Here is a 1,287-nt window from a genome sequence, read left to right as displayed (position 1 = left end):
ATTAAAGAATCCTTTTCTGTAAGCACATTGTAAGGTGGATTTATAGGGACGGAGGTGCTAGAGAGTCAAAGTTTTACACCATTTGGGCCGTAGGAAGTACAGTTTTCTTACTATCCTTGACCGGATGTCTTTTGGGAACATAGTCTGTTCCACAGGCAACTCTGGCTTACTCAGTGGTGCCTTGAGTTCCCAGCACCGTCAGCAGGACCAGCGGTGGGTCTTCCTTCTCCCAACACATCTTCATGCATGCTCCTGTCTTTCTGTCCTTCCCTGGTATAACCTTTTTCTTGGACACTCACACACAACACTAAAATTCTGTGTCTAGTAGAAACACCTTAACGCCCTGCACCGTACCTGCATCCTAGGGTGTTTTTACCTTGTGAGCTGCACTTCTACCCACGTGGGACCCTCCCGTGATCTTATTCTGCTCCCTTCCATCACCTTCAAGATGCAACTTCAGAAGCTACCCAGACTTCAACAATGGCAACCGGGAAGACCCTTAACTGTGACTGCATCTTTCTTTCTTTTAACCCTGGTGCTTAAAAAAAAACAAGCAAGCAAGCAAACAAACAAGAGGTCTTTAATAAACTCCAACTCTACCTCATACTGGTTGGTCTTGAAATTATTTTCATGGTGAAGTGACTAATCTGGATTTCTCTGAGTTCAGACTCCTAAAAGATGATGGGAACTCCTCAGGGTGCTGCCAACAACAGATTGGAGCTGCACCTCCCTCTGCCTCTCTCCACCCCTGCCATCACTGCTGACCTGTATAAGGCTGTAAAGGATTTTAAGCCTCAGAGAAGGTCACAACCCAACCAACACTTTGATTTCAGCCAGGTGAGGCCTGGAGAAGCAGCTTAGTTCCATTTTGCTTGTGGAAATAATAATTTATATTGCTGTGTGCTGTTCATTTCCCACACAACAATGAAAACTAATTCAAGTAGCTATCACTGCAGCCTTGACCTTGAGTCTCTAGATAAATATCTGGGTTAGCTTTTAAGTGCTGTGGTCTACCTAGCATCCACCACATTTTTCTTGTAACCTGTTTGTGTGTGTGTGTGTGTGTGTGTGTGTGTGTGTGTGTGTGTGTGTGTGTGTGTGTCTGCACGCTTCTATGTGCTTGTGTGTATGTATATACAAAACTCTCTCTTAAAAATGGCCAGGCTCATACCATCCTGAGTTAAACAAAAATGGAGTCCTACTACCTATTGCTTTAGAATGAATTCCTTCCCTATGTAGCCTCCCATGACTGTGAGCCAATGCCTGTTTATTTACCATTAGGGTTTT

General features: G+C 44.2%; 1 long non-coding RNA gene across 1 annotated transcript in view; it reads left to right on the top strand.

The window, feature by feature from the left end:
* The window catches only part of LOC116088250, a 1,246-nt gene extending 642 nt beyond the window's left edge, over positions 1-604 (top strand). The window contains exon 2 of the long non-coding RNA XR_004117838.1: positions 366-604. This is a non-coding gene — a long non-coding RNA (uncharacterized LOC116088250). The remainder of the gene's footprint in view (positions 1-365) is intronic.
* Positions 605-1,287: the final 683 nt, after the last annotated feature.

This window comes from Mastomys coucha, unplaced genomic scaffold, assembly GCF_008632895.1.
Source record: "Mastomys coucha isolate ucsf_1 unplaced genomic scaffold, UCSF_Mcou_1 pScaffold14, whole genome shotgun sequence".
NCBI lineage: Eukaryota > Metazoa > Chordata > Mammalia > Rodentia > Muridae > Mastomys > Mastomys coucha.
Note: the sequence above shows the minus strand (reverse complement) of the source record. Positions and strands in the feature narration are given on the sequence as shown.